The sequence below is a fragment of the Xiphias gladius genome, chromosome 4, assembly GCF_016859285.1.
Source record: "Xiphias gladius isolate SHS-SW01 ecotype Sanya breed wild chromosome 4, ASM1685928v1, whole genome shotgun sequence".
Classification (NCBI taxonomy): Eukaryota; Metazoa; Chordata; class Actinopteri; order Istiophoriformes; family Xiphiidae; genus Xiphias; species Xiphias gladius.
In genome coordinates this window covers 15484559-15497736 of record NC_053403.1, presented here as the reverse complement: position 1 = coordinate 15497736, position 13178 = coordinate 15484559, and the positions used below count along the sequence as shown (strand labels likewise).

Here is a 13178-nt window from a genome sequence, read left to right as displayed (position 1 = left end):
GTAGGATCAGGTTTGAGGGACAGATTGAGGAATAGGTGGATTGAATGGATGAATAGCTGTTGGTGGGAGCTCTAAGACGGCACTAAGAGTCCTGATGGATAGATTCAGGCAGGGAGTGATAAATGGAGAAATTGGAGAAAAAGGAGGAATGGGCGGATGGATGGCAGATAGATAGATGTATGGAGAAACTACATGTGATTTATGGAGAAAAATGTATGGATTAAGGGAATAGGAGGAATAGACATGATATAAACTCATGTTATCAACTGCTGCCATTCTCTATCTGTGCCTGTCTCTTTTGGTATCTCTCTTTCTCCCATCACCATCTGTATCAATGGAAACTGGTTCCAGGCAAGACAACAGGGAGGGAGGGATGGGTCTGTAGGTGTAGGTGCGCATCCATGTGAGGATGTGTGAGAAGGAACACAAATTATTTCATTAGCTCAGCCTTATAAATTCTTAATAATAAAATGAAAATCCACCCAACACTAACACTGATATAAAGCAGCAAACGACATGTTGGTAAGTCTCTTTTGTTTCCAACAGAAAGATCTGTCAGGTCAGTAAATTTCAAGGACAGCTGTGGCACAGTGGGTTTTATTAGTGGAGAAATTTTCACCTGAAACATTTTTCTTCAGTGTTAAATAATCATACAGAAAGAAATCTATCACAGAAAAAGTAGGAGAAACTTAAAGCAGCATCAGTAGTTTTTTTTTTTTTTGGCTAGGGCAAGTGGAAGAAGCTACAAACATAACATTGACATGTTATGGCCTAATGAAGTTGATATCCAAACATTTTAGCAAACAATTGTTATTACAGAACAGAATTTACAGATCTATGCAACATTTACATTTGTTTAAAATTATGTTCTTAATCCGTGCACAAATGTAATTTCAATATTTTAGGCTCCTTTTAGCTTTGTTTTTGGTCTCCAACTCCAAGGGGAAAAAAATATCAAGCTCTTCAGCTGCTAAATGCTCCACTATGTTCCCTACTTTCTGTCGTCTTTGGTTGTCTGTTGCTGGGCAGGGAGTGTACACTGAATTTATCAGATCTTTTTTGCTGTCAGTAGTTGTGTGCTGCAGCTGAAAACAAGATTGATGAGAGAGGTTAGAGTGAAGCAATACAAGCGTTGTGGGCCCCAAAACCAAAAAAATCACCTGAAAGATGCCAATATGCCCAGTAGATTTGGAGAGAATTGCAGAGGTGGACGACATCTATCTGTGCGTTTGTCCCTACAAAGAGCATGTTTCACAGTACATTGAGTAATTTGACCCCCTATTCATAAAAAAATTAAAACATTTTTAATTAGTGCTGCTTTAATACACCATAATAAAAAGGACCCACAAGACATTTTGACTGAGATACATGACTTGTACTGTTTCCCAGCTGTAAAAAACAGGTTACTTGCTGTTACTACTGCAATCTTTACAAAGCTCTTCACCTTGCCTATATGTAACACCAAAGAATCAACATTACTGTAAATTTTATTAGCAGGACCAACAGTTACAGTACAGCAATAAGTCCTGGCAGTAATCACTGGAGGCTACCCTGGGAAATGAAGGAAATCACAGCCTCAAGTAGAAGCAGAGGAGAAAGGGTTTAGGCAAAGTGGTACCACTCATCTCAAAATGGAACCGTGAATTTCTTTAAACCTCACAGACTGATGATATGTAACATTGTATGAAGAATTTAGGGTGGAGTTTTCCTTCAAGTGCGTATAAAAAATGAAGGCATATTGTGATATAGAATGGCACGCTGCACATGCATGTGCACAGATGCATAAACATGAGCAGAAGTGCTCGTGCTGTAGCATTCTCAGCTCATGGAATCATATACAGTAAGTATGTGAAAACCGAAGACCTATTGTCACCTTGAATAGAGCATTGGTACTGACATAATACCCTGTGTGTCTGCATGCATGTGTATTTTTGTATTCAGTACAAAAGATTTATGAAAATCACCTAATTTACTGTAGGATATAAATGTGAATGACCCTTTTTGTGTGAGTGTGCGGTTGTAAAAGGTCTATTGTGTTGTGGAATGGGTAATTACTGTGCATATTTTCATTCAAAAAAGGAACAACGGCTGTTTAAGTCAACATGTCTACGATAGAATGCCAATGACATTGCCACATGTGCTGTACATGCACAAAACACACCACTGAGCTGTAAATGGGGATGCTGTGTATTTCCGTAGGTGAAATAGAGGGAGCGTTTGTGTGTTTGTATGTGTGTGTGCTTGTGAATGAGATGCTGTCACAGTGATAGTCATTGTGTCTAATGCGGTGGAACTAATGCTATGCCATAGTCAACAACATGTTTTGCTCTGCTAACTGTTGTAATAGCTAAGCCAGATGATACCACCACTAGCTGAGCTGGAGGTCTAACACTACTGTATGTTACAGCTTGGCCATGCACAGTTAGCTCTGCTATAGTTGAAACCATTCAGACACAAGCCTCCTGACTGTGAAATCTTTGTCTTCACAAAAAGACACAAATTCTCCACATTGTAAGGATTATGCAAGTTCTAGTTCTGTCATTGCTGTAGTTACTCACAGGAAGGCACACTGCCAACAGTCCTCGTTGTTAAAAGGAACCTATTTGACCACAAATTAAATGTCAGCCTTTTTCTCTGCTCGAGACCCCCTGTCGGAGGTAACTGTTTTTGCCATGTGAGCTTCTACCTAACAGATGACCTCGCAGAGTAGAAAACAGTGCTCATGAGTGTGTCTTATGTAGTGGCACTGATATCTTATGGAACTCTTAACAGCTGTTTTTCTCCGGCTTCATTAGCTAGGTTAATTGCTGAGGTAGCTGATGTCACTATAGCTGAGCAGAAATCAATGATCCAGGTTGGAGATATGTCTACTTCACAGCTGACGTCAACATGCGCCAGGTACAATTAGTCCCAACAGGTGAAACTATGCCAGCTTGTAATCCATAGAGTAAATGTAGGGTTTTCCCGTGTACTAGGCTTATTCATTTCCTTTAAGGTCACCAGTCAATATAGAATAATTGTTTTCTGCTTTCTTGCAATAGCTATTGGTGTTGGTTAATTTCAGTTTGATAAATCTAGAGACTTGGACACTTTTTTTTGTTTGTTTCTCCCATGACCATTTGAAAATTACTTTAGACATGTGAAAGTAGGGCTGCATCTATCTAATTACTTTATTTTCATTATAGATAAAGCTGCCGGTTATTTTCTCACTTAATCGATTAATCAGTTGATCTATAATATGTCAGACGATACTTAAAGATGTCAATCAAAATTTCCTAAAGCCTAAGGTGACATCCTTTTTCATTTTGACAAACAATCCAAAAAATTAAAGATATTCAGTTTACTATCACATAAAAAAAAAACAAGAAGCAAATCCTCATAATCGAGAGGCTGAAACCAGAGAATGTTTGTCCTTTTTGCTTGAAAAATTACAAAACCATTAACCTCATATCACTGTTGCCAATACTTTTTCTGTCAATTTACCAATTCGATTTATCAACTAGCTGTTTCAGTTAAAGATATAATGTGTAACTTTTCCACATTTAAATGTCTAAAAATGACTAGACCAATGTCATATATTTTGTTGAGTTGTGTACTTACATTATCCCAAATGTTCCCAGCAATTTTTAAACCTAGAGAAATACGTAATTTTAATCAAGGTAACATTTCATTTCATTTGGTCGCCTGTCGATGGCGTCATAACCCCTCAGCACATGTGCTAGCATGTGGTTATCTACTAGAAGGTGTCAAAATTGATCTTCTATCAAGCTTTAATAAACATTTTTAGAGGAAAAGACCCCTGCGGATAATTCCGCTCCCAGTAAAACCGTCCTGAACGTCTGGATCATAAGTTATCAGAGAAACAAGCTGAGCAAACGTTAGCAGCAGATCGGCTCACAGCCCCTCTGCGACAATTTTTAGCGTGAAACTGCTGTATTCAGTGTTTATTTACTGGTTTTAGTCACCTTTCACCTTTAATTATTTTGGAGAGGAGTAGACTGCTGCGGATAATTCAGCTCCCGGTAAAAACCTCCTGAATGTCTGGATCATAAGTTATCAGAGAAACAAGCTGAGCAAACGTAAGCAGCAGCTTGGCTTGAAGCCCCTCTGTCATATCTTGTTTCCAATGAACATCGTCGGAGAAACACTGATTTTTAATGTGAAACTGCTTTATTCAGCATTTTTACTGGATATAATCACTGGGTCCATTTGTTTTGGAGAGGAGAAGACCTCTGCGGATAATTTGGCTCCCGGTAAAAACCTCCTGAACGTCTGGATCATAAGTTATCAGAGAAACGAGCTGAGCAAACGTAAGCAGCAGCTCGCCTCGCAGCCCGCCCACAGCCATTTTTAACGTGAAACTGCTGTGTTCAGTGATTTTACTGGTTTTAATCACTCTGTCCAATTGTTTTGGAGGGGAGAAGACGTCTGAGGATAATTAGATTCCTGGTAAAAACCTCTTGAACAATTGACACTGAAGGAATCCTAAACCGGGAGAAGCTGACTGCAATGACGGTATTGGTGGTGAAGACAACAACTCCCATGATCCGACGCTACTTCCCAACATCACCAAACTGCGTCTTTTGTTATTGTTTTGATTGAGAGACACCCTAACGGCAGAAATTACATACTGTGCAATTAAGGGTATTTCCCAAAATTTTTAACTTTTTCTTTAACAGTCCTATTTTGAAGAAAAAAGTCCTTACTAGTTGGAAAATAACAGTGACAATTTTCTTCATTATTCAGTTAATTTCAGTTCAACTTACTATGTTTTCAAATAGTAACAGTGATAAAGATGAAACACATGCAAACTGTAAAAGGTGTGTCATAGTGAGCAGAACAGAGAGGAAGATTATAAAGTTGGATGGTACAAAACACAACCGAGCAAAAAGATCATAGCAGATCAGATGTTGTTTTTGCCAACACCTTTGCACACACCCACACATAGATACACATATGCCACTGATGACTCACTTTACTGTGGCGATGGTTGTGGTCCTTGTTGCTATATCAGTCCACACACCCACCAGCTGCTGTCACAATGATGACGGCTAAATCATCCAATGGCGTGATAGGTAACTGGACGGCAACTGGTGGCCCCGCTCCATTGGCTGGTTCAGAGGAGCCTGTACAGACGGTTGGTGGGTGTTAATGTTGATGGAGGGTTAATTATGTTGTTGGTGTGTAAGTTAATTGAATAAAGTGAATGGAGTAGAATTATAGCCTTGTAATTTAATGTAGTGCATAATCACAGTGAGATGATAATTCATAATCCAATAGAATAGATATATAATCGATCTTTCAAAAATAAAACACTAAAGAATAGGACAGACGGACAGACAATTGTTTTAGGTGGAAGTGCAAAAACCATTTTGGTAATTTTCCTAAAACATATTTTCAGAAACGTCAGGCATAAACCAAATTGTTTAAAATAGTAATCTTTGTACAAGTGTACAAGACAAAGATTGTATACATGCGACGAGGTTGGACATGTACAGCAGCTATAGGCTATCACAGACACAGTGCTTGTCTGTCTGTGACTGTACATTCATGTGACATTTCCACCACTGAGGGACATAATGAATAATTTACCACATGGAAACTGTGACATGAATGCAGAAATGGTGTTACCTGATTGCAAAACAGTGACTGTGCAGTCATTCAAACCCAGAAGTCAGTAACTCTTCAAAAGGCATTTCGTGGTGGTGGTGCTGTCTCGTAGTTGAAATGTTGGATTTTCCAGAAATACAATTAAAAGTTATTTTGACTTAGAAATTATCATCAAAACATCAATTTCCACAACTTAAAATGAAATAAAAAATTTACTGGCGACATTGGTTTAATAATTTCCGTTGAAATGGTTGCAAAATGGCATAATGACACTGGTCAATTTAAATAGCAGTTTTGCAAGAAGGTTCTCCCACTCAGTCTGATTCTTGTTCAACTCCCATATCATTTTATTAGTGATATTAAGTCACAGTTATTTTGTGACTATATGCATCCACCTCACGCTGTCAGTATTTCAGCATATTAAGCAAAACCAAATTGAGAGTATCTTGAGTTGAAAGTGAATGTAGCTCCCGCAGTCTGGCAATAAACATAATCTTCAGACCTGTTTCCTCATCGCCATAACTCTGTGAGACAAAAAGGCTTTGCTATCCTTGATGTACAATGCTGTTTTCAACGAGTACCACACACGATTTCTGAGTCTACAGATTTTCTGTTGCTCTTTTGTTTTCGCCGTCTCTAATTTGTCAGTCTCTCATTTCTCTGTCTTTTTATATATGCCCACTCTCTCTGTGCATGTCTTTTTGGCTTTTTTCCTTTCTTTATCCTCTCTCTTTCTGTCTTTGCTCAGAGGAATGCAACCACCACACCTTGGCCACTGACTTGACTGGCGTTTCATTCAATGTGTTCAATAGAGTATGTGCACAAAACACGCTTTCACCGACTGCTGCTGTTGAGGAAGTTCCATTGTGCCAAATAAGTCCAACATCAGACCTGGAACCTTGTAGATCAGGGCAAGCTGCATTCATATTGTTCAGGTTGTTCTCAGTGAATAAGGGGTATTGTACTTTTCTACCTTTCAACTGGCAATAAAACACACTGTCTTGAAAAATGCTGGCTTTTTGAGAGATTGCTGGTGAATGTAGGTAATTTGGTTTATACACAGTGGGCACTCCCATTCCAGCTGACCTTTTAACGTTTCCGATGGATACGCGGTAAACGAAAAGCCTGTAAAAGGGTTTTAAATACTGTATACTCATGATGGCTACACAAATGATATTGTGCTAATGGACTTAGGTTAAAGCAACATGTCCCAGACAGAAAGTCAGCATCTTCACCAGCAGATGATCCATAGAAAAATTGAAATAAAGAAAAGAAACAGCATTGTGATTGCAATTCAGGGTAGAACTAGTTAAGCATAGCATTGAAGTACAGTATTATTTATAAAAACTTAATTTCATTAACTTTAAGGTAACCCTTGGATGGTTTGGATTCTTACTATAGAAAAGAAACATACTAGGACAAGCAACACAGTTGTTAGATGTGTGCTTTAATATTAATATTTTAATACAGTATGCTAAGACTTTACAAGAGAAAAGGATTTGAAAATGAGGAATAATGTAGATATTAAGCTAGGTGACTATGCATGCTAATGTTGACAGCTTACGTTAGAGCAGATAAACACAGAGTTTGATGCATTCCTTACCCATTCACTCTTATATTTTTGGTTTAGGAAAGGCTAACAAAATATGTCGTGACGCAGCGAACTTGCCTTAGCATGCGGAGAAATCTAAAGTGTGACAGGTTTGTCGTGCTTAGTTGCGGTTGCTAAGCTATGATTGAACAATTGGTGTTCCCGGGTGAGGTTTAGCCAATGGTCAATTTCTTTTTGTGTGTATGAGTGTTTCTAAGTGTATCCTTTGAAGTCATGCAACTGAAACCCACACACTAACACCGCATTTGTAATAACCTTTACAAGGCTTTGCTAGTTCAGTTTATTTGCAAATGTCAGACAGGAAAAAACCAGGCCAATCAACCTGTACCAGGAAACAATGGTTAAACTGTTACCATTTATTGCCATGGTGCAGAAGTAATATTTCTGCTGCAAAAATTATATCTACAGTGGCTGAACTCTCCCAAAGCAATTACACTGCTATTGACAGTCAAACTCAGTAGGGGATGTTCAGTTTATTTCAGTGGTGCTGTGATACACATTATTTTAGGTCAGACAAATGGATCAACTCTGTTGAAGCCAACAGATATTTTTAATTTCTCAGTTGGAACCTCTGCTACTTCTACTTCAGGACACTAACACAGAGTGAAAACAGTTCTTCCTTTCTTAGTTCTCAGCATTTATTTTTTGTCTTTTGCTGTAGTTCTTCGCAAATTATCTTAAAATTCTTATGCTCTCAACAGTTATACAGTTATATCAATGCCAAATCAATGCCTGTGCTAATAAGTGTAAGTAGCAGGACAAGCATAGCTTCACTTTGCTGTTGACAGCAATACGCTGCGTGCACAAACAGGTCATCTTTGGGGGTGGGTCTGAAAAATCGGCATCATCAAAAGTGTCTGTGTCAGCAAATCCAAAAGTTTCTTGGCAATAGCTGGCTTCTGTGTTCCACTGAAAACTCAATAAAATAAAATGATTAATGACTGGCTCTTTCTGTATCATGTCTAATTTAACTAAAGCTGTTAAAGATGTTAAAGTTTTAACGTGGAATATCTGGAGTTGTGATAAATAGTGAGCCAGTAATACTGTATTGTGGGAAATCTTGCCTGGTCTACTCATGCTGTTTGGTTGTAAATGTAGTACTATATTTGTTGTCCTGAAAAATAAATCAATCAGCCAAAGAAGTCCATCAAAAAGCTGTCAGCAAGCAGCACAGAATTCTGCCCCACCTGAATTCTTCAAGTTCAGTCGATACATTAAGATTTGGAAAAAGAACAACTTTTGAAATGGAAAATGTGTAGTAAGGTGTATTTTTTATGCTGGAGTGTGTCCAAAGGCTGAGCAGAAGGCTGTTAGAGCCTTCCAGCCAGGATGTTTGGCTGCTGCCTGATGACACAGTGTATCACAAAACATCTGGAGGTGACAGAGCTTCTCTGCCATGACCCTTCACCAATTGATCTCTGATGGCTTAGATAGAGTAACGGAAGTGTGTAGTTGTCAAGCCATTTGAGTGCCTACTCTTAACTCCTGGTATAAAATTGAAGTTAATTAGCCGCTTGTGTTACTGAGAGTTGTAGACCCTCCCCCTGTTTTACCTATGCTGTGTTCCATTAGCATCTGTTATTCAATATGTTTTGTCATACTGATATTTCCTTACATTAGCCTTTTCTTCAAGGCTGAGACATGTGACTGGGTTTCCTGTCCATATTCTAAGCTCAATATATATCTACTACTTTTCTGGCTGCAAAATTTTTAATTATAGTTTTTTTACACCAACACTTAGCCTAATGTTGTTTGCATTTTAAGACATGCTCATTTCATGAAATTTAATGAAATCAGGTTTGTCAAGTCAGTAGTTGTCATTGTGGGTTCATCAGATCCCAGGGCTAAACGATATAATGTATTACTCAACTAAGAGTCTACAGCTCTGAAGGCCTGTACTTAGGTACAGCTTTCCTTTTGGCTAACACCAGCATGTTAAATGTTCACAGTGGATCAGTGGATCAACAAAGGTTCACCAAAGTTATTAAGTTGTGATGGGGGATATGGATGTCTAAATAAAGTTTCAGGGCAGTTCATTCAATAGTTGTGTCAACCTCATGATGGTGCTAGAGGAAAAGTCAAAGGATCACCAAAGTCATTAAGATACATCACCTGGGAACCATGAATGCTTCTACCAAATTTCATGGTAATCCATCTAATAGTTGTCAAGATACTTCCCTAAAAGCCAGAAGTATCAACCTGCTGGTGGTTCTAAAGGAAAAACCAAGAGATCATCTAAGTCATTAGTATTCATCAGTATTTTAGACCGCACCAATGCGGTGGACCAGCCCATCTGCGATCCCTAGAACTAGCTGTAACGGCTAAAATTTCAGCCATTATCTCTATTCGTTTCCTACTGTAATAACTTACTGTATGCGATACTGCAAAGCCATAAAATGTAAAACAAGAAATCTTGGCTCTACTGGCTGCTCCAAAAACAAGATGTTTGCATATTGGGGTTTCTGTCCATATGTCTATCTCTATGGAAGTCCTTGACCGAATTGAACGAGAACCCAAAATTGGACACGCACTGTATTATAATACAGTTTTACCCCTTAGTTTAAAGACGGATGTTCCCGTTGGGTGCAAAGTTAAAGAACTTTTAGATATTTCTGTAAGACAGATTCACCAGCACCAGGATCACTGCAACACAACTGTTCTACTTTTTTTCTTTTTGGGAAAGCTTTCTCATAAACTGCAATTTTCCACCCTAGATGTTTTTATTGTAAAAACAACATGAGTTTTTCTCCCAGCTGAGATTGTGGCATGTCTTGTAAAATCATTCAAAGGCTCACAGGAAGGGTGCAAAACCATGATACTGTATCAACTCACACTGTCATCATAAAAAAGGTCTGTGGAACACTGGAAAAGTGGAATCAGTAAAAAAATGAAATCTTTTTATTCGAGTTGGAAAAGCTGACTCAATCTATAGTCCTCCACATCTCAGTGGAGGCTTTAAATTGAACCCTTACATAGTTGGTTTATTTGTTCTATAGTCTCAGTCATACTGACACACATAATGTGGAATCAATTCCACTGTATACTGGGGTGAATCTATGTTGCACAGCACTGGCCTGTAGCACACATTGTTATCTAACAGCAAGTTATGTTGGTTATCACTGAATACTGTGAATGCAATACTTAATTTGTTCAGATAGACAAGGTTTTGGTTCAGGGCAGGCCAGGCGTTTTACTTTTTCCAGATGCTTTCAAACCACAGTTGCTACAGTCTCTGCTTCCAAGCTTACAAGTTGGAGAGGCAGCTGGTTCTGAAAATATTTTCCCCCACTCCAATGTTTTCTCTTAATTATATCCTCAAACAATCAATAGAAAAACGTACAAGTGTCCCACATAGCCATCAGTTTTAATTCTTTTCATGTTTGGCAAAGGGCTAGGCTCTAAATAATACAATATCCGTAATACTTGGCCATTGCTATGTAGCAGTAAAACAGTCAGAGGTGCAAATCAGTGTAGTAGCAATTTTTAAAAGATTTCCAGTGATGAACTGTAACGTCAGTTTTCTCAACAGAGTAATATTGAAGGCCTTTTTCACTGAAGACAATTTAACTTGTCGCAGTTAGGGGTTGGGTTCAATAGCATTTTATCCAAGTCAAATCCTGTACTGAATCCACTCATAAAATTTGAATCCTTTTGATTTCCTCATTAAATCTAGCTAGGATTACCCTTAAACATTTGCAAGTAACTATTAATAATTACAACTCAAAAACTACAAAAACATACATATATACTCGACACTCATGGTCATGCATTGGTGTTATAGAGTGGCGTGTCTTTTCATCACAAACAATCTTTAGCTGGATATAGACAACAGCTGCAGAGTGCACATTAACAAGAGAACCTAGTAGAATTTGTGTTAATTACATACAGGAGATCTAATCCTCTGCTGGTGATGTGTGTCATTTTAATGGTTGATGTTTTCCATTGCTCTTTGGTAAGAAAAAACAATGAGGGTAGATAAAAGGTTTGATAAGAGATTCGTTTGCATCAAAGTTTAATGAATAGGAGGAACATGCACCTTGGGAGTTGTAGTTAACAACTCACATTATGTTTTTATATACACAGACTTGTACATTTAACCTCTTTATCAAAGAACCAGATGTTTTATAATGTAGTTGTTCATCTTTTGTACTGATGAGTCAACTGGGAGAGTTTCATGTGTTCCAACTGAGTCACCTCTTATTGTGTATGAAGAAAATGAATGGATGCCCAAAATACCTCCTCCCAAACCGCAAGTCATTAGTGTCCACTGCCTCCCATGATTCTGCAGTTCAGTTTCAGGAACTTTATCCTTTGCAGAAATGGCAGTTATTTTATCTTATCTGTGATGCAAGAAACAATGAGGCAATGTAACATGCAGCAGACACATTGTTGTAAGTGTTCTTGTGGAAGATGAGGCAAAACAACCAAACAATGAAAAAGTGCACTTAACAATGTTTTGAATCCTTCAAAGCCTTCTTTAATTCACTCATTAGTGAGTGTTTTTATAGATCTAAATTTTCAGAGTAATCTTCACGATGTACCCCAAATTATTCAAAACCTTTCATCTTAAACTGCAGCTTTGGAAAGCACTAACTAAGCTACTGCAACCAGTTACATTCTAACAGGCTTGTTTATTCAGAGCAATCTGGTGGCCAATTTCAATCTTCCTGCATGATATTCCCGAGTCCTGACCCCATCTTTGAAAACTGCAGCCGGTTTTCGTATCAAGGCTTGGCAGTGGAGAGTGAGAGGAAAGTGCGGCGACAACATGCAACAGAGGTCGTATCACCGAGTGCACCGGCCCGCTGAGCTGCTAAGATGTGTATCAACAGTACTGCAAGATGCCTTGTGTGTGACCACTGCCTATGGATGAGCTGAGATGCTGTTTGTCCGAATGACGCTGCATCAGTATTTACACACAGGTCAACAGGCAGTCTGACATAGAAGGTGGACAGACAGACATACCGACAGACAATTGCTTTTCTTTCTGTTTTATTTTAATACACTTGAAACCGCTGTGGTACCGACTTTCTGTTGCTTGCTGCTCCTGTATTGTTATTTACCCCTCAAGGTGAAACACTCCTCTATTGTTTTTTGAGAACTCGTATCCTGTTGATGTAGTTGTTGCTATTGTTGTTGTTGCCATGTATTCTGATATTCCGCCTGCGCAGTCGTTTTGATCTTATTACATCAAAGGAGTGCTTGAATTAAAATGGCGAGCAACTGCAAAGCAATGCCCCAAGCTTCATTACACATAATTATGAGATGGCAATAGGACTGGTGTCAGATGAACACCTCCTATCTGGAGAGAAAACAACCGTATTTTCACAATGACAGTGATGTTTTGTTGAGTCTAATAGATTCTCGCTGGCTGGGAAAGTTGCTCAGAATAGAAAGGAGTATAAAGTTATCCACACTTTATATTTAGCTGAAAAACCAAGAAAAATGGGTTACAACGTCCTCAGGTGGGAGCAGTAATAAAATTGAATTCTTCTGTTTTTCTTGCTGTTTCCTACAGAAATAAATTCTATTTCTACTAACGATTTAACCATCCTCCCATCAGCAGTAAACTTACCCCTGGTAAAACATCTTTTTAGACAGCCTATAAAGTTTATCATATTGTCTACAGTTACATAAACATGGTTAGAAACTTGTACATTTCTCTTATATCTTGTTTTATTCTATTTACCATCTTTCTTTTCTCTGGTTTCGTATGCTGTTCCACCATATTTTCTCTTTCTGTGTCATCGTTGCCCTTGTTTCCTTGTAATTTTTCTCTCTGTGTCTCTCAGTCTTTCTCTCAGGCTTGCTCTCTCTTTTATTCTCTCTTTCACTGCACTGCACAGTCTCTCCCGGGCCATTTGAGTTGCTCAGGGAGCTGTGAAAACGATGTCTGTGGGTCTTTGCGTCTGCATCCTGTTGGGAGTGCCTTTGTATGTGTGTATGGGTGTGTGTG

The 13178-nt window shown here is 38.5% G+C and overlaps 1 protein-coding gene across 2 annotated transcripts in view; it reads left to right on the top strand.

The window, feature by feature from the left end:
- nkain2 (sodium/potassium transporting ATPase interacting 2) overlaps positions 1-13178 on the top strand; it is a 79133-nt gene that overhangs the window by 328 nt on the left and 65627 nt on the right. The gene's annotated exons all lie outside the window — the stretch shown is intronic.